Raw genomic sequence first — 25810 nt, 5'->3', positions numbered from 1 at the left:
ATGAAACACAGAGATTGCATCCGAATTTAATACAAAATGCACAATGCCGACTTAAGTACAAGGGGAATGACACTCTAACTTACTATGATTTGAACCTCTCCTGTGAGTCCAGTTTTAGATTCCGATGCTTTACTTCATGTTTACTGTATCCCTTGGACCCTCTTATTGACGATGAAACACAGAAATTGCATCCGAATTTAATACAAAAGGCACAATGCCGAGTTAAGTACAAGAGGACTGACCTCTAACTTACTATGATTTGAACCTCTCCTGTGAGTCCAGTTTTAGATTCCGATGCTTCACTTCAGGTTTACTGTATCCCTTGGACCTTCTTATTGACGATGAAACACAGAAATTGCATCCGAAATTAAGGAAAAATGACAGTGCCGACTTAAGTACAAGAGCACTGACACTCTATCTTTCTATGATTTGAACCTCTCCTGTGAGTCCAGTTTTAGATTTTGATGCTTCACTTCAGGTTTACTGTATCCCTTAGACCTTCTTATGGACGATGAAACACAGAAATTGCATCCGAATTTAATACAAGAGGCACAATGCCGACTTACATACAAGAGGACTGACACTCTCACTTTCTATGGTTTGAACCTCTCCTGTGAGTCCAGTTTTAGTTTCCGATGCTTCACTTCAGGTTTACTGTATCCCTTGGACCTTCTTATTGACGATGAAACACAGAAATTGCTTCCGAATTTAATACAAAAGGCACAATGCCGACTTAAGTACAAGAGGACTGACACACTAACTTTCTATGATTTAAACCCCTCCTGTGAATCCAGTTTTAGATTCAGATGCTTCACATCAGGTTTAGTGTATCCCTTGGACATTCTTATTGACGATGAAACACAGAAAATGCATCGGAATTAAATTCAAAAGGCACAATGCCGCCTTAAGTACAAGAGGACTGACACTCAAACTTTCTATGATTTGAACCTCACCTGTGTGTCCAGTTTTACATCCCGATGCTACACTTCAGGTTCACTGTATACCTTGGACCTTCTTATTGACGATGAAACACAAAAATTGCATCCGAATTTAATACAAAAGGCACAATGCCGACTTAAGTACAAGCGGAGTGACACTCTTACTTTCTATGATTTGAAACTCTCCTGTGAGTCCAGTTTTAGATTCCGATGCTTCCCTTCAGGTTTACTGTAACCCTTGGACCATCTTCTTGACAATAAAGCACAGAAATTGCATCGGAATTAAATTCAAAAGGCACAATGCCGACTTAAGTACAAGAGGACGGACACTGTCACTTCCTATGATTTGAACTTCTCCTGTGAGTCCAGTTTTAGATTCTGATGCTTCACTTCAGGTTTACTGTATAACTTGGACCTTCTTATTGACGATGAAACACAGAAATTGCATCCGTATTTAATACAAGAGGCACAATGCCGACTTTCGTACAAGAGGACTGACAGTCTCACTTTCTATGATTTGAACCTCTCCTGTGAGTCCAGTTTTAGTTTCCGATGCTTCACTTAAGGTTTACTGTATCCCTTGGACCTTCTTATTGACGATGAAACACAGAAATTGCATCCGAATTTAATACAAAGGGCACAATGCCGACTTAAGTACAAGAGGACTGAAACTCTAAATTTCTATGATTTGAACCTCTCCTGTGAGTCCAGTTTCAGATTCCGATGCTTCACTTTGGGTTTACTGTATCCGTTGGACCTTCTTATTGACGATGAAACACAGAAATTGCATCTGAATTTAATACAAAAGGCACAATGCCGACTTAAGTACAAGAGGACTGACTCTCTAACTTTCTATGATTTGAACCTCTCCTGTGAGTCCAGTTTTAGATTCCGATGCTTCACTTCAGGTTTACTGTATCCCTTGGAAATTCTTATTGACGATGAAACACAGAAATTGCATCCGAATTTAATACAAAAGGCACAATTCCAACTTAAGTACAAGAGGACTGACACTCTAACTTTCTATGATTTGAACCTCTCCTGTGAGTCCAGTTTTAGATTTCGATGCTTCACTTCAGGTTTACTGTATGCCTTGGACCTTCTTATTGACGATGAAACACAGAAATAGCATCCGAATATAATACAAAATGCACAATGCCGACTTAAGTACAAGAGGACTGACACTCTCACTTTCTTTGATTTGAACCTCTCCTGTGAGTCCAGTTTTAGATTCCGATGCTTCACTTCAGGTTTACTGTATACCTTAGACCTTCTTATTGACGATGAAGCATAGAAATTGCATCGGAATTGAATTCAAAAGGCATAATGCCGACTTAAGTACAAGAGGACTGACACTCTAACTTTCAATGATTTGAACCTCTCCTGTGAGTCCAGTTTTAGATTCCGATGCTTCACTTCATTTTTACTATATACCTTAGACCATCTTATTGACGATGAAGCATAGAAATTGCATCGGAATTGAATTCAAAAGGCACAATGCCGACTGAAGTACAAGAGGACTGACACTCTAACTATCTATGATTTGAACCTCTCCTGTGAGTCCAGTTTTAGATTCCGATGCTTCACTTCAGGTTTACTGTATCCCTTGGCCTTCTTATTGACGATGAAACACAGAGATTGCATCCGAATTTAATACAAAATGCACAATGCCGACTTAAGTACAAGGGGAATGACACTCTAACTTACTATGATTTGAACCTCTCCTGTGAGTCCAGTTTTAGATTCCGATGCTTTACTTCATGTTTACTGTATCCCTTGGACCCTCTTATTGACGATGAAACACAGAAATTGCATCCGAATTTAATACAAAAGGCACAATGCCGAGTTAAGTACAAGAGGACTGACCTCTAACTTACTATGATTTGAACCTCTCCTGTGAGTCCAGTTTTAGATTCCGATGCTTCACTTCAGGTTTACTGTATCCCTTGGACCTTCTTATTGACGATGAAACACAGAAATTGCATCCGAAATTAAGGAAAAATGACAGTGCCGACTTAAGTACAAGAGCACTGACACTCTATCTTTCTATGATTTGAACCTCTCCTGTGAGTCCAGTTTTAGATTTTGATGCTTCACTTCAGGTTTACTGTATCCCTTAGACCTTCTTATGGACGATGAAACACAGAAATTGCATCCGAATTTAATACAAGAGGCACAATGCCGACTTACATACAAGAGGACTGACACTCTCACTTTCTATGGTTTGAACCTCTCCTGTGAGTCCAGTTTTAGTTTCCGATGCTTCACTTCAGGTTTACTGTATCCCTTGGACCTTCTTATTGACGATGAAACACAGAAATTGCTTCCGAATTTAATACAAAAGGCACAATGCCGACTTAAGTACAAGAGGACTGACACACTAACTTTCTATGATTTAAACCCCTCCTGTGAATCCAGTTTTAGATTCAGATGCTTCACATCAGGTTTAGTGTATCCCTTGGACATTCTTATTGACGATGAAACACAGAAAATGCATCGGAATTAAATTCAAAAGGCACAATGCCGCCTTAAGTACAAGAGGACTGACACTCAAACTTTCTATGATTTGAACCTCACCTGTGTGTCCAGTTTTACATCCCGATGCTACACTTCAGGTTCACTGTATACCTTGGACCTTCTTATTGACGATGAAACACAAAAATTGCATCCGAATTTAATACAAAAGGCACAATGCCGACTTAAGTACAAGCGGAGTGACACTCTTACTTTCTATGATTTGAAACTCTCCTGTGAGTCCAGTTTTAGATTCCGATGCTTCCCTTCAGGTTTACTGTAACCCTTGGACCATCTTCTTGACAATAAAGCACAGAAATTGCATCGGAATTAAATTCAAAAGGCACAATGCCGACTTAAGTACAAGAGGACGGACACTGTCACTTCCTATGATTTGAACTTCTCCTGTGAGTCCAGTTTTAGATTCTGATGCTTCACTTCAGGTTTACTGTATAACTTGGACCTCCTTATTGACGATGAAACATAGAAATTGCATCCGTATTTAATACAAGAGGCACAATGCCGACTTTCGTACAAGAGGACTGACAGTCTCACTTTCTATGATTTGAACCTCTCCTGTGAGTCCAGTTTCAGTTTCCGACGCTTCACTTAAGGTTTACTGTATCCCTTGGACCTTCTTATTGACGATAAAACACAGAAATTACATCCGAATTTAATACAAAAAGCACAATTCCAACTTAAGTACAAGAGGACTGAAAATCTAACTTTCTATGATTTGAACGTCTCCTGTGAGTCCAGTTTTAGATTTCGATGCTTCACTTCAGGTTTACTGTATCCCTTGGACCTTCTTATTGACGATGAAACACAGAAATAGCATCCGAATTTAATACAAAATGCACAATGCCGACTTAAGTAGAAGAGGACTGACACTCTAACTTTCTTTGATTTGAACCTCTCCTGTGAGTCCAGTTTTAGATTCCGATGCTTCACTTCAGGTTTACTGTATACCTTAGACCTTCTTATTGACGATGAAGCATAGAAATTGCATCGGAATTGAATTCAAAAGGCACAATGCCGACTTAAAAACAAGAGGACTGACACTCTAACTTTCAATGATTTGAACATCTCCTGTGAGTCCAGTTTTAGATTCCGATGCTTCACCTCATTTTTACTATATACCTTAGACCTTCTTATTGACGATGAAGCATAGAAATTGCATCGGAATTGAATTCAAAAGGCACAATGCCGACTGAAGTACAAGAGGACTGACACTCTAACCATCTATGATTTGAACCTCTCCAGTGAGTCCAGTTTTAGATTCCGATGCTTCACTTCGGGTTTACTGTATCCCTTGGACCTTCTTATTGACGATGAAACACAGAGATTGCATCCGAATTTAATACAAAATGCACAATGCCGACTTAAGTACAAGGGGAATGACACTCTAACTTTCTATGATTTGAACCTCTCCTGTGAGTCCAGTTTTAGATTCCGATGCTTTACTTCATGTTTACTGTATTCCTTGGACCCTCTTATTGACGATGAAACACAGAAATTGCATCCGAATTTAATACAAAAGGCACAGTGCCGAGTTAAGTACAAGAGGACTGACACTCTAACTTACTATGATTTGAACCTCTCCTGTGAGTCCAGTTTTAGATTCCGATGCTTCACTTCAGGTTTACTGTATCCCTTGGACCTTCTTATTGACGATGAAACACAGAAATTGCATCCGTATTTAATACAAGAGGCACAATGCCGACTTTCGTACAAGAGGACTGACAGTCTCACTTTCTAAGATTTGAACCTCTCCTGTGAGTCCAGTTTCAGTTTCCGACGCTTCACTTAAGGTTTACTGTATCCCTTGGACCTTCTTATTGACGATAAAACACAGAAATTACATCCGAATTTAATACAAAAAGCACAATTCCAACTTAAGTACAAGAGGACTGAAACTCTAACTTTCTATGATTTGAACCTCTCCTGTGAGTCCAGTTTCAGATTCCGATGCTTCACTTTGGGTTTACTGTATCCGTTGGACCTTCTTATTGACGATGAAGCATAGAAATTGCATCGGAATTGAATTCAAAAGGCACAATGCCGACTGAAGTACAAGAGGACTGACACTCTAACCATCTATGATTTGAACCTCTCCTGTGAGTCCAGTTTTAGATTCCGATGCTTCACTTCGGGTTTACTGTATCCCTTGGACCTTCTTATTGACGATGAAACACAGAGATTGCATCCGAATTTAATACAAAATGCACAATGCCGACTTAAGTACAAGGGGAATGACACTCTAACTTTCTATGTGTTGAGTGGTACTTAAGTAAATAAATTAGTGAAATCAAAGTGAACTAGAAATTAGAATATAAATGGAAAACTTGGTTTAGTTTAGAGAGTTACATACTGGCATTCAGCGGGCAGAACAGAAGAAACAATGACCGTGGAGTCAGCGAGTTCCACATAAGCGGGCGCTGTCGATTCAGCCGTCAGGGCATCGCCCGACCGGCTCACGTGTTCTCAGTTGTCGCATGTGAGCAAAGGCCCTCGCCTACATTCCAAGAGCCAATGACCGACGTTAAGAAGATTCTTCGAGAAGCTTTTCAACGTGACGGAAGAGGCAATGACCGGCTCACGTGTTTCTCAGTCGTCACATGCGATCAGAGGCCACCGCCTATATTCCAAGAGCCAATGACCGAGGTCAAGAAGATTCTTCGAGAAGCTTTTCAACGTGACAGAAGAGGCAATGGCCGTGAAGTCGTTCACCCCCAGTGAACTGAAGTGAATAAATACGCGAGACGCGGTGGGCCCAACAGATGAAGACAGATGAAGACAGACGGAGACGAAGACGAGAGACGAAGGAAGAAAAGAAGAGTAGCAGTAGTTTTCAGTCAGTTTCGGTGCTGAAGACCGTCATGCAAGAAGAGACTGCATCATGCACAGACGCACCAAGTCCGCCGCTGTAATGGAATAGCAAGCAGCAGCCGCGGCGCCAGAAGACAGAAGTTAAAAGGTATTGGAAGTCTGGTTTTTACATACCCGGGTGACTCGTGAGGACGGGAAGGAGACGGCCTCACATCAGTAGTTACCTGTGAGCTGGGATGAAGACCTGACAGCCGAAGACTGGCAAGCGGGAGTCCGTGGTTCGAGTTCGGGACACTGGCCTTCCACCGCCGCGCCGCTCCGCTGGTCGACGCACGACACACGCGGCCGCTTAGAGAAGAGAAACACTGGGACGCCACATTCAAGGTATCACCATCCGATGCACGACGTCGCCCGCAATAATTAAACGGGCCACCTCGCGCTGCGCGTCTCCAGTCAGCTGGGCGAGACGGCGACACGAGATACACACCGCTACGCGTAATCAGACGCCGCCGCCGCCGCCGCCGCCGCCGCTGTCGCAGCAGAAGGCTACGCAAACGACACGGCTGCCGCTCTCCGAACCAGAACGTCCCAGTAAGATACAGTTGTACGAAACTTTCAATAAAATTTATCTTATGTAAAATGATGTTTCATTCGACCTCATACCCGAGCCAAGGGAGAACCCACCCTGCCCACATGTTGTAAGAGAGAAAAGTTAATTTATTTAATATTTTCACCCTGACAGAATGCTTTAGAATGCTCATCCTGACAATTGACAGCATCAAAAGAGAAAACACAGTTACATTGAGTGACAGAAGTGTCACATTGAGTAACACAATTGTTACATTTAGTGTCAGAAGCCGTTAAAGTTGTTACATTTGGTGTCAGAGAAAAAACCCTTGGCTCAATATGAGGTGTGAATGACAGTCACTAAAGGTTCCCAGTTAGTATTTTTTAATGTGTGAAGGGATAGAGGTTTGCATAGCAGTCGTAATATTTTCTTTATTTAGAAGTGTATTTTCTCTCATGATTTTAAGAGTTTGTCGGAAATATTTAAACATCTTTTAAATTCAGTATAGGAAGATTGTGTAACTAACAGTTTGTAAAATGATGACACGAAATCGTACAAAGTCAGAGTCAGCACCACAAGCGGTTTCTACTGATGAAGCTATTCAGAGCTTAGTTAATCAGATAGCACAGCTTAAAAATGATAATAATGCATTATTTAAACAGTTGAGTGAGGTTAGGCAAACCAGTTCAACCCCTCCCACCCTAGATTCCTCAGCAGCAGCCTTAGTAACTCCTTTTTCAGGTAAACCTGGCGAGGACATAACAGCCTTTTTTGATGATTTAGTAGCAGCTGCAAAGTTAGGATCATGGTCAGATGAACAGCTCTTACAAATGACAAAGTTAAGATTGACAGGAGAGGCTAAAGCACACGTCTTATACCATGAAGAATTACGGAATGCTCCAACATTTGAGGAATTGAAGAAAAGATTGCTTAAACGTTTTCAAAAACAGAACAGCTGTAGATTTTATAGGGAAAAATTACACACTATCACTCAGAGGCAAAACGAGTCGTTAGAAAGCTTTGTAGATAGGATTAGAAAAGTTAATATTAACACCTATCAGTTGACAACTAGTGATGAAGCAAATAAAGTTATTTTACAAGAGGCAGAAGATAGAGCTCTGGATACATTTTTACGTGGGTTACCTCCTGAAACGTCCCGTCGTGTCAGGGCAGAGTTTCCTAAAAATTTAGCAGAAGCTGTATCTGTGGCGACAGCTTTTGAAGAAATTGACATTGCCACCAGATACAAGGAGAAGCGAAATATATTTTCAGCAGGAGTACGATGTTTTAGGTGCGATCGACAGGGACATATAGCAAAAAACTGCAGACAACCTCAATGCACTAATTGTCAAAGAATAGGTCACACATTCAAGGAATGCAGGTCTAAGAAAGTTTTTGGAAATAGAAATCAGTTAAACTCAAACGGGAATGTCGGAGCCGCCGCCAGGCGTTCCCAATAAAATTTCATGCCATTAAGGCGAATGTGAAGGCGGAATGCTGGTTATCTGCTACCATACAGGATAAAGAGGCAAAGATACTGGTGGATACAGGCGCAAACGTATCAATAGTAAGTAATGAATGTATGGGAGAAAAGAAATATGACCCTCCAAGGTATAGATTGAGTGGAGTAGGAGGAGGTACAGTGAAGTCATTAGGATGTACATCATTGATTTTCTATATTCACGGTGTACAATTTCAGGAAGATGTAGAAGTGGTAACAAAGGTAACTGACGGGTACGACGCGATCCTAGGGTTGGATTTCCTGAATAAACATCACGCTAAAATCGACCTCAGACAGCAAACTGTAGAACTTAGCGGAATAGTGTTTCAGCTAGGTGACACCGCTGCAAAGGGCCCTCTGCCGCAAGATTTCCCTAACCGGAAGGCGAAATCGACTATACTGCGTGCAACGTCCTTGAAGGTTGATTCGCGGGATCAGATACCATCTGGCTCAGGAAAACTTCTCTGGATGACCGTTGACCACGAAGTACCTACAGATACAGTGTGTCTAATAGAGCCTTTAGAGGAAAATGAGGAATTAGATGTATCACATTGTTTTGTACGTAGGAGTGTTGTACGGGTTCAAGACGTTGAGGGAGAAAGAAAAGTACCGGTACATATTGACAATTTCGGAGTGGAGGACAAAGAGTTGCATAAGGGAATATTGGTAGCTACAGTCAGTACTTTTGAAGAAGAAGATTTCATTTGGTCAGATATTAATGATGGTCAGAAACCAGACGCCTATAAAACCGCATTGCGCCAGAAGATTGAGCATTTGAAAGGAAATGATAGAGACACGATAGAAGCAGTTTTAGTTGAGTTCCAAGATTTATTTAATGCAGAAGGTCCATTGCCAGCAACAGACATCACACAGCATAGGATCCCAACAGGAAATAGCCCCCCAGTTTATAGGAAGCCTTATAGAGTTGCGCATCACTTACAGCCAGTACTGGATGAATTTATAGAACAGCATCTAAAAGATGGAATTATAGAATATTCTGATTCGCCTTATAATTCAAATATTGTAATTATTCCAAAGAAGTCTCCCGACGGTACGAAACGATATAGATTTTGTTGTGACTACAGACACCTTAACAAACAAACTATCTCAGATGTTTATCCTCTTCCAAACATTACAGATATCATTGACAGTTTGGGTAACAGTAAATACTTTTCAACAATCGATTTACGTAGCGGATATCATCAATTGGAAGTTGCACCTGAAGATAGGCATAAAACAGCATTTTCTACCCCTGGAGGCCACTGGCAATTTAAAAGAATGCCTTTCGGTTTGAAGAATGCACCAGCAACTTTTCAAAGACTACTCGATGGAGTATTGCGAGGACTCAAAACTCAGCAATGTTGTGTATATCTAGACGATATTATTGTATTCTCCAAAGACATTAATGAACATGCTGTGCGTCTGCGTAATGTTTTTCAGAGACTTAGAAAAGCTAAATTAACATTAAATATGGAAAAATGTAGTTTTGCATTGACAGAGGTTACATACCTAGGGCATGTCATTAGTGAAAAAGGAATTAAAACAGATCCTCGATTAATTTCGGCAGTTAAGGACTTCCCAACACCACAACGCGTTAAGGAAGTGCAAAATTTCATTGGTCTGAAGATTGTGAATCAGCATTTCAAACCCTTAAAGATAAGTTAACACACAGTCCAATATTAGCCTACCCAGATTATAACAAAGAATTTATTTTATCCTGTGACGCAAGTGGTCATTCAGTAGGAGTTGTTTTGAGTCAGAATATTGATGGCGCGGAACACCCCATAGCCTATGCTTCGAGACAACTAACAACGGCAGAAAGAAATTATTCCACAACGGAGAAAGAATTGTTAAGTGTCATTTATGGTATCAAATACTTTAAATGCTACTTGTATGGTAGAAAATTCAAGGTCATTAGAGACCACGCAGCTTTAAAATGGTTGCTTGGATTAAAGGATCCATCTAGTCGTCTTACCCGTTGGGCCCTATGTCTTTCCGAAATGGATTTCGAAGTTATCCATAAACCAGGCAAAAAACACACGAATGCAGATTGCCTAAGTCGGATAATAGCACTTTTGGAAGCAACGGGCCGAGATACTGAGGATTGGAGAAAGGCACAAGATGAGGATACAGAATGTAAAAAATACGCAACTCAAAAACAATTTTGCTTTGAAGATGGTGTATTATGCCGTAAAACAAAACTTGGACCGCGAATTGTTGTTCCCCAACACCTTAGACAAGAAATAATGGCAGAGGCCCACGATCATATCCTTGCAGGACACGGTGGACAGCGGACAACCGAAAGACGAGTAGCAGAGCGATTTTGGTGGCAAACCAGAAAGCAGGATGTTGCGCAGTACGTTCGTAATTGCATTGCGTGCGCACAACGAGCTGAACTTTCTCGTTCAAAAATACCCTTACAGAAGCTCCCCGAGGCTTCATGTCCATTTCAAATCTGCGGAGTCGATCTCTACGGGCCATTTCATAAAACACCTGCTGGTAATAAGTATGTCCTTACAATTATAGATCACTTTTCACGCTATCTAGCTATGGTGAGTCTCCCAGATCAGCAAGCAAATACAGTTGCCCAAGCTTTAGTTAACAACTGGATACTTAAATTTGGCGTACCTGAAGCTATTATCACAGATCAGGGATCTAATTTTATGTCTGAATTAATGAAACAGCTATGCCACTTATTAAAAATACGCAAATTACGCACAACTCCGTTACACCCTCAGTGCAACGGGCGCACAGAAAGAGTTCATCGGACAATTGGCAAGATGCTTAGTTATTATATTAACGAACAACATTCTAATTGGGATACGTATTTACCAATAATCGTGTCGGTATACAACGCCAAAACGCATGAAGCAACTGGCATGTCACCTTATGAAGTGGTCTATGGGAAAAAAATGCCGTCCCCTTTTGATGTAATCAGGCAGAAAAACGGAAAAGTCGGAGAAACAGTAAGAGATTTCAGTCGAATGATGAAGGAGGTATGGAAAAAGGTTCAAAAATCTAATACAAAGGCTTTGGAACGACAGGAAAGATTAGGTAATACCCAAGCTAAATATCCAAATTACAAAATCGGTCAGTGGGTTATGCTTTCAACTCCTTACATAGCTAAAGGAAAAACGAAGAAATTTGTAACAAACTACAGAGGTCCTTATCAAATTATTGAGATCACGTCACCAGTCAACGTTAAATTGCAACTGCCCACCCGAACTACCATTGTCCATGCAAGTCGTTTAAAACCTTTTAAGGGCGCTCCAGATGTAATTCCTTCAACAGTAGTGTCTGCTTTTCCGAAGGGTGGAGGAAGTTCCCGTAAAGGAAAAAGAGTGGCCACGCCAGCACAACATACAGACATGGCACCATACAATCTTCGTTCAAGGGTGCGAATGTCCTAGTTGAATCTTAGTAGACTATGGACAGTATACAAATGTAAATAATTAATAAATTATAATGGTTTATTTTTTAAGAAAGAAAAGTTGAACGTAGAAACATGCAGATCTTGTAGTTAACAATGTATTCCTTCTTTTCTTTGTTTTTGTTTTTACTAGGTTGGTAGGTTCATAACCATGTTGTTTGCTTTTTTCAGAAAACGCCATGCAAGCATTTCCTACACAAAACCTGTCCAACCTCAATGACTCCCTTGACAGTTCCCTTCTGAAGTCATTAGATATGTTAAAAAACTCGCAGCAAGGCAAAATTGATGCCAATGTTATGATGCAACATGTCATAAAATTAAAAGGTGAACACAAAACTAAAATTATAATGCTAGGAACGGGTATATCTGGAACCTTTGTGTTGGTGTTTCTGCTTTGTACAGTTTCCTTTTATATAAGACGAAAAAATAAGCCAAATCATAATATGACACTTGATCAAATCCCTGTTAACTGCATACCACACTCTTAACTGATGTACTTCAGTAGTTACTTTTGAGCATTAATGTATTAATTTTGTTTATTGTACTTCATTCTTTATTAAACAGTCTCTTGTTAACATAAACAATACTGTAGAATAGATATTCTTGCATTAGTATAGGGTAGATTAAACAGCTGTTGCTCTGTAATTTTCTAAGTGCACAATATATTTTTTGTGTATTCATTGTCATCAAGATTTGTTACACTTATTACAACCATTTATGTAAGAACTATGTGATTCATGACCGTACAGTGCTTTTGTAAAGTGATAAAGTATTTTCCACATACTTAATGTGAAGCGTGTGTAATCTTCTAAGTCGAGAGTTTTCAGTGTTTGTGCTTTTGCCGTGTGAAGAGTGGAGGAATGTTGAGTGGTAAATTCGAGGGCGAATTTCTCCGAAGGGTGGAGGAATGTTGAGTGGTACTTAAGTAAATAAATTAGTGAAATCAAAGTGAACTAGAAATTAGAATATAAATGGAAAACTTGGTTTAGTTTAGAGAGTTACATACTGGCATTCAGCGGGCAGAACAGAAGAAACAATGACCGTGGAGTCAGCGAGTTCCACATAAGCGGGCGCTGTCGATTCAGCCGTCAGGGCATCGCCCGACCGGCTCACGTGTTCTCAGTTGTCGCATGTGAGCAAAGGCCCTCGCCTACATTCCAAGAGCCAATGACCGACGTTAAGAAGATTCTTCGAGAAGCTTTTCAACGTGACGGAAGAGGCAATGACCGGCTCACGTGTTTCTCAGTCGTCACATGCGATCAGAGGCCACCGCCTATATTCCAAGAGCCAATGACCGAGGTCAAGAAGATTCTTCGAGAAGCTTTTCAACGTGACAGAAGAGGCAATGGCCGTGAAGTCGTTCACCCCCAGTGAACTGAAGTGAATAAATACGCGAGACGCGGTGGGCCCAACAGATGAAGACAGATGAAGACAGACGGAGACGAAGACGAGAGACGAAGGAAGAAAAGAAGAGTAGCAGTAGTTTTCAGTCAGTTTCGGTGCTGAAGACCGTCATGCAAGAAGAGACTGCATCATGCACAGACGCACCAAGTCCGCCGCTGTAATGGAATAGCAAGCAGCAGCCGCGGCGCCAGAAGACAGAAGTTAAAAGGTATTGGAAGTCTGGTTTTTACATACCCGGGTGACTCGTGAGGACGGGAAGGAGACGGCCTCACATCAGTAGTTACCTGTGAGCTGGGATGAAGACCTGACAGCCGAAGACTGGCAAGCGGGAGTCCGTGGTTCGAGTTCGGGACACTGGCCTTCCACCGCCGCGCCGCTCCGCTGGTCGACGCACGACACACGCGGCCGCTTAGAGAAGAGAAACACTGGGACGCCACATTCAAGGTATCACCATCCGATGCACGACGTCGCCCGCAATAATTAAACGGGCCACCTCGCGCTGCGCGTCTCCAGTCAGCTGGGCGAGACGGCGACACGAGATACACACCGCTACGCGTAATCAGACGCCGCCGCCGCCGCCGCCGCCGCCGCTGTCGCAGCAGAAGGCTACGCAAACGACACGGCTGCCGCTCTCCGAACCAGAACGTCCCAGTAAGATACAGTTGTACGAAACTTTCAATAAAATTTATCTTATGTAAAATGATGTTTCATTCGACCTCATACCCGAGCCAAGGGAGAACCCACCCTGCCCACATGTTGTAAGAGAGAAAAGTTAATTTATTTAATATTTTCACCCTGACAGAATGCTTTAGAATGCTCATCCTGACAATTGACAGCATCAAAAGAGAAAACACAGTTACATTGAGTGACAGAAGTGTCACATTGAGTAACACAATTGTTACATTTAGTGTCAGAAGCCGTTCAGTTGTTACATATGATTTGAACCTCTCCTGTGAGTCCAGTTTTAGATTCCGATGCTTTACTTCATGTTTACTGTATTCCTTGGACCTTCTTATTGACGATGAAACACAGAAATTGCATCCGAATTTAATACAAAAGGCACAGCGCCGAGTTAAGTACAAGAGGACTGACACTCTAACTTACTATGATTTGAACCTCTCCTGTGAGTCCAGTTTTAGATTCCGATGCTTCACTTCAGGTTTACTGTATCCCTTGGACCTTCTTATTGACGATGAAACACAGAAATTGCATCCGTATTTAATACAAGAGGCACAATGCCGACTTTCGTACAAGAGGACTGACAGTCTCACTTTCTATGATTTGATTCTCTCCTGTGAGTCCAGTTTTAGTTTCCGATGCTTCACTTAAGGTTTACTGTATCTCTTGGACCTTCTTATTGACGATGAAGCATAGAAATTGCATCGGAATTGAATTCAAAAGGCATAATGCCGACTTAAGTACAAGAGGACTGACACTCTAACTTTCAATGATTTGAACCTCTCCTGTGAGTCCAGTTTTAGATTCCGATGCTTCACTTCATTTTTACTATATACCTTAGACCATCTTATTGACGATGAAACACAGAAATTGCATCCGAATTTAATACAAAAGGCACAATGCCGACTTAAGTACAAGAGGACTGAAACTCTAACTTTCTATGATTTGAACCTCTCCTGTGAGTCCAGTTTCAGATTCCGATGCTTCACTTTGGGTTTACTGTATCCGTTGGACCTTCTTATTGACGATGAAACACAGAAATTGCATCTGAATTTAATACAAAAGGCACAATGCCGACTTAAGTACAAGAGGACTGACTCTCTAACTTTCTATGATTTGAACCTCTCCTGTGAGTCCAGTTTTAGATTCCGATGCTTCACTTCAGGTTTACTGTATCCCTTGGAAATTCTTATTGACGATGAAACACAGAAATTGCATCCGAATTTAATACAAAAGGCACAATTCCAACTTAAGTACAAGAGGACTGACACTCTAACTTTCTATGATTTGAACCTCTCCTGTGAGTCCAGTTTTAGATTTCGATGCTTCACTTCAGGTTTACTGTATCCCTTGGACCTTCTTATTGACGATGAAACACCGAAATAGCATCCGAATATAATACAAAATGCACAATGCCGACTTAAGTACAAGAGGACTGACACTCTAACTTTCTTTGATTTGAACCTCTCCTGTGAGTCCAGTTTTAGATTCCGATGCTTCACTTCAGGTTTACTGTATACCTTAGACCTTCTTATTGACGATGAAGCATAGATATTGCATCGGAATTGAATTCAAAAGGCATAATGCCGACTTAAGTACAAGAGGACTGACACTCTAACTTTCAATGATTTGAACCTCTCCTGTGAGTCCAGTTTTAGATTCCGATGCTTCACTTCATTTTTACTATATACCTTAGACCATCTTATTGACGATGAAGCATAGAAATTGCATCGGAATTGAATTCAAAAGGCACAATGCCGACTGAAGTACAAGAGGACTGACACTCTAACAATCTATGATTTGAACCTCTCCTGTGAGTCCAGTTTTAGATTCCGATGCTTCACTTCAGGTTTACTGTATCCCTTGGCCTTCTTATTGACGATGAAACACAGAGATTGCATCCGAATGTAATACAAAATGCACAATGCCGACTTAAGTACAAGGGGAATGAGACTCTAACTTACTATGATTTGAACCTCTCCTGTGAGTCCAGTTTTAGATTCCGATGCTTTACTTCATGTTTACTGTATCCCTTGGACCCTCTTATTGACGATGAAACACAGAAATTGCATCCGAATTTAATACAAAAGGCACAATGCCGAGTTAAGTACAAGAGGACTGACACTCTAACTTACTATGATTTGAACCTCTCCTGTGAGTCCAGTTTTAGATTCCGATGCTTCACTTCAGGTTTACTGTATCCCTTGGACCTTCTTATTGACGATGAAACCCAGAAATTGCATCCGAAATTAAGGAAAAATGACAGTGCCGACTTAAGTACAAGAGCACTGACACTCTATCTTTCTATGATTTGAACCTCTCCTGTGAGTCCAGTCTTAGATTTTGATGCTTCACTTCAGGTTTACTGTATCCCTTAGACCTTCTTATGGACGATGAAACACAGAAATTGCATCCGAATTTAATACAAGAGGCACAATGCCGACTTACATACAAGAGGACTGACACTCTCACTTTCTATGGTTTGAACCTCTCCTGTGAGTCCAGTTTTAGTTTCCGATGCTTCACTTCAGGTTTACTGTATCCCTTGGACCTTCTTATTGACGATGAAACACAGAAATTGCTTCCGAATTTAATACAAAAGGCACAATGCCGACTTAAGTACAAGAGGACTGACACACTAACTTTCTATGATTTAAACCCCTCCTGTGAATCCAGTTTTAGATTCAGATGCTTCACATCAGGTTTAGTGTATCCCTTGGACATTCTTATTGACGATGAAACACAGAAAATGCATCGGAATTAAATTCAAAAGGCACAATGCCGCCTTAAGTACAAGAGGACTGACACTCTAACTTTCTATGATTTGAACCTCACCTGTGTGTCCAGTTTTACATCCCGATGCTACACTTCAGGTTCACTGTATACCTTGGACCTTCTTATTGACGATGAAACACAAAAATTGCATCCGAATTTAATACAAAAGGCACAATGCCGACTTAAGTACAAGCGGAGTGACACTCTTACTTTCTATGATTTGAAACTCTCCTGTGAGTCCAGTTTTAGATTCCGATGCTTCCCTTCAGGTTTACTGTAACCCTTGGACCATCTTCTTGACAATAAAGCACAGAAATTGCATCGGAATTAAATTCAAAAGGCACAATGCCGACTTAAGTACAAGAGGACGGACACTGTCACTTCCTATGATTTGAACTTCTCCTGTGAGTCCAGTTTTAGATTCTGATGCTTCACTTCAGGTTTACTGTATAACTTGGACCTCCTTATTGACGATGAAACATAGAAATTGCATCCGTATTTAATACAAGAGGCACAATGCCGACTTTCGTACAAGAGGACTGACAGTCTCACTTTCTATGATTTGAACCTCTCCTGTGAGTCCAGTTTCAGTTTCCGACGCTTCACTTAAGGTTTACTGTATCCCTTGGACCTTCTTATTGACGATAAAACACAGAAATTACATCCGAATTTAATACAAAAAGCACAATTCCAACTTAAGTACAAGAGGACTGAAAATCTAACTTTCTATGATTTGAACGTCTCCTGTGAGTCCAGTTTTAGATTTCGATGCTTCACTTCAGGTTTACTGTATCCCTTGGACCTTCTTATTGACGATGAAACACAGAAATAGCATCCGAATTTAATACAAAATGCACAATGCCGACTTAAGTACAAGAGGACTGACACTCTAACTTTCTTTGATTTGAACCTCTCCTGTGAGTCCAGTTTTAGATTCCGATGCTTCACTTCAGGTTTACTGTATACCTTAGACCTTCTTATTGACGATGAAGCATAGAAATTGCATCGGAATTGAATTCAAAAGGCACAATGCCGACTTAAAAACAAGAGGACTGACACTCTAACTTTCAATGATTTGAACCTCTCCTGTGAGTCCAGTTTTAGATTCCGATGCTTCACCTCATTTTTACTATATACCTTAGACCTTCTTATTGACGATGAAGCATAGAAATTGCATCGGAATTGAATTCAAAAGGCACAATGCCGACTGAAGTACAAGAGGACTGACACTCTAACCATCTATGATTTGAACCTCTCCTGTGAGTCCAGTTTTAGATTCCGATGCTTCACTTCGGGTTTACTGTATCCCTTGGACCTTCTTATTGACGATGAAACACAGAGATTGCATCCGAATTTAATACAAAATGCACAATGCCGACTTAAGTACAAGGGGAATGACACTCTAACTTTCTATGATTTGAACCTCTCCTGTGAGTCCAGTTTTAAATTCCGATGCTTTACTTCACGTTTACTGTATCCCTTGGACCCTCTTATTGACGATGAAACACAGAAATTGCATCCGAATTTAATACAAAAGGCACAGTGCCGAGTTAAGTACAAGAGGACTGACACTCTAACTTACAATGATTTGAACCTCTCCTGTGAGTCCAGTTTTAGATTCCGATGCTTCACTTCAGGTTTACTGTATCCCTTGGACCTTCTTATTGACGATGAAACACAGAAATTGCATCCGTATTTAATACAAGAGGCACAATGCCGACTTTCGTACAAGAGGACTGACAGTCTCACTTTCTATGATTTGAACCTCTCCTGTGAGTCCAGGTTTAGTTTCCGATGCTTCACTTAAGGTTTACTGTATCCCTTGGACCTTCTTATTGACGATGAAACACAGAAATTGCATCCGAATTTAATACAAAAGGCACAATGCCGAGTTAAGTACAAGAGGACTGACACCCTAACTTACTATGATTTGAACCTCTCCTGTGAGTCCAGTTTTAGATTCCGATGCTTCACTTCAGGTTTACTGTATCCCTTGGACCTTCTTATTGACGATGAAACACAGAAATTGCATCCGAATTTAATACAAAAGGCACAATGCCGACTTAAGTACAAGAGGACTGAAACTCTAAATTTCTATGATTTGAACCTCTCCTGTGAGTCCAGTTTCAGATTCCGATGCTTCACTTTGGGTTTACTGTATCCGTTGGACCTTCTTATTGACGATGAAACACAGAAATTGCATCCGAATTTAATACAAAAGGCACAATGCCGACTTAAGTACAAGAGGACTGACTCTCTAACTTTCTATGATTTGAACCTCTCCTGTGAGTCCAGTTTTAGATTCCGATGCTTCACTTCAGGTTTACTGTATCCCTTGGAAATTCTTATTGACGATGAAACACAGAAATTGCATCCGAATTTAATACAAAAGGCACAATTCCAACTTAAGTACAAGAGGACTGACACTCTAACTTTCTATGATTTGAACCTCTCCTGTGAGTCCAGTTTTAGATTTCGATGCTTCACTTCAGGTTTACTGTATCCCTTGGACCTTCTTATTGACGATGAAACACAGAAATAGCATCCGAATATAATACAAAATGCACAATGCCGACTTAAGTACAAGAGGACTGACACTCTAACTTTCTTTGATTTGAACCTCTCCTGTGAGTCCAGTTTTAGATTCCGATGCTTCACTTCAGGTTTACTGTATACCTTAGACCTTCTTATTGACGATGAAGCATAGAAATTGCATCGGAATTGAATTCAAAAGGCATAATGGCGACTTAAGTACAAGAGGACTGACACTCTAACTTTCAATGATTTGAACCTCTCCTGTGAGTCCAGTTTTAGATTCCGATGCTTCACTTCATTTTTACTATATACCTTAGACCATCTTATTGACGATGAAGCATAGAAATTGCATCGGAATTGAATTCAAAAGGCACAATGCCGACTGAAGTACAAGAGGACTGACACTCTAACTATCTATGATTTGAACCTCTCCTGTGAGTCCAGCTTTAGATTCCGATGCTTCACTTCAGGTTTACTGTATCCCTTGGCCTTCTTATTGACGATGAAACATAGAGATTGCATCCGAATTTAATACAAAATGCACAATGCCGACTTAAGTACAAGGGGAATGACACTCTAACTTTCTATGCTTTGAACCTCTCCTGTGAGTCCAGTTTTAGATTCCGATGCTTTACTTCATGTTTACTGTATCCCTTGGACCCTCTTATTGACGATGAAACACAGAAATTGCATCCGAATTTAATACAAAAGGCACAATGCCGAGTTAAGTACAAGAGCACTGACACTCTATCTTTCTATGATTTGAACCTCTCCTGTGAGTCCAGTTTTAGATTTTGATGCTTCACTTCAGGTTTACTGTATCCCTTAGACCTTCTTATTGACGATGAAACACAGAAATTGCATCCGAATTTAATACAAGAGGCACAATGCCGACTTACATACAAGAGGACTGACACTCTCACTTTCTATGGTTTGAACCTCTCCTTTGAGTCCAGTTTTAGTTTCCGATGCTTCACTTCAGGTTTACTGTATCCCTTGGACCTTCTTATTGACGATGAAACACAGAAATTGCTTCCGAATTTAATACAAAAGGCATAATGCCGACTTAAGTACAAGAGGACTGACACACTAACTTTCTATGATTTAAACCCCTCCTGTGAATCTAGTTTTAGATTCAGATGCTTCACATCAGGTTTAGTGTATCCCTTGGACATTCTTATTGACGATGAAACACAGAAAATGCATCGGAATTAAATTCAAAAGGCACAATGCCGCCTTAAGTACAAGAGGACTGACACTCTAACTTTCTATGATTTGAACCTCACCTGTGTGTCCAGTTTTACATCCCGATGCTACACTTCAAGTTCACTGTATACCTTGGACCTTCTTATTGACGATGAAACACAAAAATTGCATCCGAATTTAATACAAAAGGCACAATGCCGACTTAAGTACAAGCGGAGTGACACTCTTACTTTCTATGATTTGAAACTCTCCTGTGAGTCCAGTTTTAGATTCCGATGCTTCCCTTCAGGTTTACTGTAACCCTTGGACCATCTTCTTGACAATAAAGCACAGAAATTGCATCGGAATTATATTCAAAAGGCACAATGCCGACTTAAGTACAAGAGGACGGACACTGTCACTTCCTATGATTTGAACTTCTCCTGTGAGTCCAGTTTTAGATTCTGATGCTTCACTTCTGGTTTACTGTATAACTTGGACCTCCTTATTGACGATGAAACATAGAAATTGCATCCGTATTTAATACAAGAGGCACAATGCCGACTTTCGTACAAGAGGACTGACAGTCTCATTTTCTATGATTTGAACCTCTCCTGTGAGTCCAGTTTTAGTTTCCGACGCTTCACTTAAGGTTTACTGTATCCCTTGGACCTTCTTATTGACGATAAAACACAGAAATTACATCCGAATTTAATACAAAAGGCACAATTCCAACATAAGTACAAGACGACTGAAAATCTAACTTTCTATGATTTGAACGTCTCCTGTGAGTCCAGTTTTAGATTTCGATGCTTCACTTCAGGTTTACTGTATCCCTTGGACCTTCTTATTGACGATGAAACACAGAAATAGCATCCGAATTTAATACAAAATGCACAATGCCGACTTAAGTACAAGAGGACTGACACTCTAACTTTCTTTGATTTGAACCTCTCCTGTGAGTCCAGTTTTAGATTCCGATGTTTCACTTCAGGTTTACTGTATACCTTAGACCTTCTTATTGACGATGAAGCATAGAAATTGCATCGAAATTGAATTCCAAAGGCACAATGCCGACTTAAAAACAAGAGGACTGACACCCTAACTTTCAATGATTTGAACCTCTCCTGTGAGTCCAGTTTTAGATTCCGATGCTTCACCTCATTTTTACTATACACCTTAGACCTTCTTATTGACGATGAAGCATAGAAATTGCATCGGAATTGAATTCAAAAGGCACAATGCCGACTGAAGTACAAGAGGACTGACACTCTAACCATCTATGATTTGAACCACTCCTGTGAGTCCAGTTTTAGATTCCGATGCTTCACTTCGGGTTTACTGTATCCCTTGGACCTTCTTATTGACGATCAAACACAGAGATTGCATCCGAATTTAATACAAAATGCACAATGCCGACTTAAGTACAAGGGGATTGACACTCTAACTTTCTATGATTTGAACCTCTCCTGTGAGTCCAGTTTTAGATTCCGATGCTTTACTTCATGTTTACTGTATCCCTTGGACCCTCTTATTGACTATGAAACACAGAAATTGCATCCGAATTTAATACAAAAGGAGCAGTGCCAAGTACAAGAGGACTGACACTCTAACTTACTATGATTTGAACCTCTCCTGTGAGTCCAGTTTTAGATTCCGATGCTTCACTTCAGGTTTACTGTATCCCTTGGACCTTCTTATTGACGATGAAACACAGAAATTGCATCCGAATTTAAGGAAAAATGACAGTGCCGACTTAAGTACAAGAGGACTGACACTCAATCTTTCTATGATTTGAACCTCTCCTGTGAGTCCAGTTTTAGATTCCGATGCTTCACTTCAGCTTTACTGTATCCCTTAGACCTTCTTATTGACGATGAAACACAGAAATTGCATCCGAATTTAATACAAGAGGCACAATGCCGACTTACATACAAGAGGACTGACACTCTCACTTTCTATGGTTTGAACCTCTCCTGTGAGTCCAGTATTAGTTTCCGATGCATCACTTCAGGTTTACTGTATCCCTTGGACCTTCTTATTGACGATGAAACACAGAAATTGCTTCCGAATTGAATACAAAAGGCACAATGCCGACTTAAGTACAAGAGGACTGACACTCTAACTTTCTATGATTTGAACCCCTCCTGTGAATCCAGTTTTAGATTCAGATGCTTCACATCAGGTTTAGTGTATCCCTTGGACATTCGTATTGTCGATGAAACACAGAAAATGCATCGGAATTAAATTCAAAAGGCACAATGCCGACTTAAGTACAAGAGGACTGACACTCAAACTTTCTATGATTTGAACCTCACCCGTGTGTCCAGTTTTACATCCCGATGCTACACTTCAGGTTCACTGTATACCTGGGACCTTCTTATTGACGATGAAACACAAAAATTGCATCCGAATTTAATACAAAAGGCACAATGCCGACTTAAGTACAGGCGGAGTGACACTCTACGTTTCTATGATTTGGACCTCTCCTGTGAGTCCAGTTTTAGATTCCGATGCTTCACTTCAGGTTTACTGTAACCCTTGGACCATCTTCGTGACAATAAAGCACAGAAATTGCATCGAAATTAAATTCAAAAGGCACAATGCCGACTTAAGTACAAGAGGACGGACACTCACACTTCCTATGATTTGAACTTCTCCTGTGAGTCCAGTTTTAGATTCTGATGCTTCACTTCAGGTTAACTGTATACCTTGGACATTCTTATTGACGATGAAACATAGAAATTGCATCCGTATTTAATACAAGAGGCACAATGCCGACTTTCGTACAAGAGGACTGACACTCTAACTTTCAATGATTTGAACCTCTCGTGTGAGTCCAGTTTTAGATTCCGATGCTTCACTTCATTTTTTCTATATACCTTAGACCTTCTTATTGACGATAAAGCATAGAAATTGCATCGGAATTGAATTCAAAACGCACAATGCAGACTTAAGTACAAGAGGACTGACACTCTAACTATCTATGATTTGAACCTCTCCTGTGAGTCCAGTTTCAGATTCCGATGCTTCACTTCAGGTTTACTGTATCCCTTGGACCTTCTTATTGACGATGAAACACAGAGATTGCATCCGAATTTAATACAAAATGCACAATGCCGACTTAAGTACAAGGGGAATGACACTCTAACTTTCTATGATTTGAACCTCTCCTGTGAGTCCAGTTTTAGATTCCGATGCTTTACTTCATGTTTACTGTATCCCTTGGACCCACTTATTGACGATGAAACACAGAAATTGCACCCGAATTTCATACAAAATTCACAATGCCGAGTTAGGTACAAGAGGAGTGACACTCTAACTTACTATGATTTGAACCTCTCCTGTGAGTTCAGTTTTAGATTCCAATGCTTGACTTCAGGTTTACTGTATCCCTTGGACCTTCGTATTGACGATGAAACACAGAAATTGCATCCGAATTTAAGGAAAAATGACAGTGCCGACTTAAGTACAAGAGGACTGACACTCTATCTTTCTATGATTTGAACCTCTCCTGTGAGTCCAGTTTTAGATTCCGATGCTTCACTTCAGGTTTACTGTATCCCTTAGACTTTCTTATTGACGAAGAAACACAGAAATTGCATCCGAATTTAATACAAGAGGCACAATGCCGACTTACGTACAAGAGGACTGACACTCTATTTTTCTATGATTTGAACCTCTCCCGTGAGTCCAGTTTTAGATTCCGATGCTTCACTTCAGGTTTACTGTATCCCTTAGACTTTCTTATTGACGATGAAACACAGAAAATGCATCGGAATTAAATTCAAAAGGCACAATGCCGACTTAAGTACAAGAGGACTGACACTCTAACTTTCTATGATTCGAACCTCACCTGTGTGTCCAGTTTTACATCCCGATGCTACACTTCAGGTTCACTGTATACCTTGGACCTTCTTATTGACGATGAAACACAAAAATTGCATCCGAATTTAATACAAAAGGCACAATGCCGACTTAAGTACAAGCGGAGTGACACTCTAACTTTCTATTATTTGCACCTTTCCTAAGAGTCCAGTTTTAGATTCCGATGCTTCACTTCAGGTTAGCTGTATACCTTTGACCTTCTTACTGGCGATGAAACACAGAAATTACATCCGAATTTAATACAAAAGGCACAATGCGGACTTAAGTACAGGAGGACTGGCACTCTAACTTTCTTTGATTTGAACCTCTCCTGTGAGTCCAGTTTTAAATTTCGATGCTTCACTTCAGGTTTACTGTATACCTTGGACCTCATTAATGACGGTGAGGCACAGAAAATGCATCGGAATTAATTTCCAAAGGCACAATTCCGAACTAAGTACAAGTGGACTGACACTCTAACATTCTGTGATTTGAACCTCTCCTGTGAGTCCATATTTAAATTCCGATGCTTCACTTCAGGATTACTGTATCACTTGGACCTTCTTATTGACGATGAAACACAGAAATTGCATCCAAATTTAATACAAAAGGCACAATGCCGACTTACAAAAATGTGGACTAACACTCTAACTTTCTGTGATTTGAACCTCTCCTGTGAGTCCAGTTTTAGATTCCGATGCTTCACTTCAAGTTTACTGTATCCCTTGGACCTTCTTATTGACGATGAAACACAGAAATAGCACCCGAATTTAATACAAAATGCACAATGCCGACTTAAGTACAAGAGGACTGACACTCTAACTTTCTTTGATTTGAACCTCTCCTGTGAGTCCAGTTTTAGATTCCGATGCTTCACTTCAGGTTTACTGTATACCTTAGACCTTCTTATTGACGATGAAGCATAGAAATTGCATCGGAATTGAATTCAAGAGGTACAATGCCGTCTTAAGTACAACAGGACTGACACTCTAACTTTCAATGATTTGAACCTCTCCTGTGAGTCCAGGTTTAGATTCCGATGCTTCACTTCAGGTTTACTGTATCCCTTGGACCTTCTTATTGCCGATGAAACACAGAGATTGCATCCGAATTTAATACAAAATGCGCAATGCCGACTTAAGTACAAGGGGAATGACACTCTAACTTTCTATGATTTCAACCTCTCCTGTGAGTCCAGTTTTAGATTCCGATGCTTTACTTCATGTTTACTGTATCCCTTGGACCCTCTTATTGACGATGAGACACAGAAATTGCATCCGAATTTAATACAAAAGGCACAATGCCGAGTTAAGTACAAGAGGACTGACACTCTAACTTACTATGATTTGAACCTCTCCTGTGAGTCCAGTTTTAGATTCCGATGCTTCACTTCAGGTTTACTGTATCCCTTGGACCTTCTTATTGACGATGAAACACAGAAATTACATCCGAATTTAATACAAATGCACAATGCCGACTTAAGTACAAGTGGACTGACACTGTAACTTTCTATGATATGAACCTCTCCTGTGAGTCCAGTTTTAGATTCCGATGCTTCACTTCAGGTTTAATGTATCCCTTGGACC

This window comes from Schistocerca americana, chromosome 4, assembly GCF_021461395.2.
Source record: "Schistocerca americana isolate TAMUIC-IGC-003095 chromosome 4, iqSchAmer2.1, whole genome shotgun sequence".
Taxonomy (NCBI): Eukaryota; Metazoa; Arthropoda; class Insecta; order Orthoptera; family Acrididae; genus Schistocerca; species Schistocerca americana.
Note: the sequence above shows the minus strand (reverse complement) of the source record.